This window comes from Emys orbicularis, chromosome 9 (assembly GCF_028017835.1).
Source record: "Emys orbicularis isolate rEmyOrb1 chromosome 9, rEmyOrb1.hap1, whole genome shotgun sequence".
In the NCBI taxonomy this organism is placed as follows: Eukaryota; Metazoa; Chordata; order Testudines; family Emydidae; genus Emys; species Emys orbicularis.
The window spans coordinates 105,510,376-105,511,162 of NC_088691.1; the positions used below are offsets into that span (position 1 = coordinate 105,510,376).

The 787-nt window shown below is 52.7% G+C and overlaps 1 non-coding gene across 1 annotated transcript; it reads left to right on the top strand.

The window, feature by feature from the left end:
- The first annotated feature begins 477 nt into the window (after positions 1-477).
- Positions 478-551, top strand: TRNAN-GUU (transfer RNA asparagine (anticodon GUU)). Its single transcript has one exon. It is a non-coding gene; the product is annotated as a tRNA-Asn (tRNA).
- The last annotated feature ends 236 nt before the right edge of the window (positions 552-787 follow it).

Sequence of the window (787 nt, forward strand, 5' to 3'; positions counted from 1 at the left end):
AATGTTGCTGGTTGTAAAGGGGTAGGAAGGCAAGAGGCAGCACATGGGTTTGAACAAATCTAACTGCTAGCTAGACCTTCCTCATCTGAGCAGCACCATGGCACCCACAAGCTGCAATAAATCCTTATCTAAATCTTTAGCAGGTCACTGTTACTGCAAATGCAGCCCCTGCGCTAACCCCTCGCCCTGTGCAAAGGGAAGCCCTTCTGCTTCACAGCATGCATGCGCTAGCCTAGAATGAGTGCTCGGGACCCCTTGTGGGCACTGCGCAGGGAAACGCTCCTCGGCCAGCAGGGAAGGGATGGCTGGGCGGGTTGGTAACTGGCAGAGGAACCTTTCACCTCTAGATTGTCAGTTTGAACCTAGCGCAGTGATCCCCGTGGCCGTTTGGTGGCCTCTCTGGGTCTCGGTCTGCGAATCGTAAAGAAACCTCAGGAGATTGAGGGTTCGGGTCCCTTCGTGGTTGCCAATCTATGTGTCTCTGTGGCGCAATGGGTCAGTGCGTTTGGCTGTTAACTGAAAGGATGGTGGTTCGAGCCCACCCAGGGATGGTGGTAAGCTTGTGCTACTTCCTTTGGGGGGAGGGATAGCTCAGTGGTTTGAGCATTGGCCTGCTAAACCCAGGGTTGTGAGTTCAATCCTTGAGGGGGCCATTTAGGGATATGGGGCAAAAATCTAATTGGGGATTGGTCCTGCTTTGAGCAGGGGGTTGGACTAGATGATCTCCTGAGGTCCCTTCCAACCCTGATATTCTATGAGTTTAGTTGAAATCCAGGCCAAGTTTTCA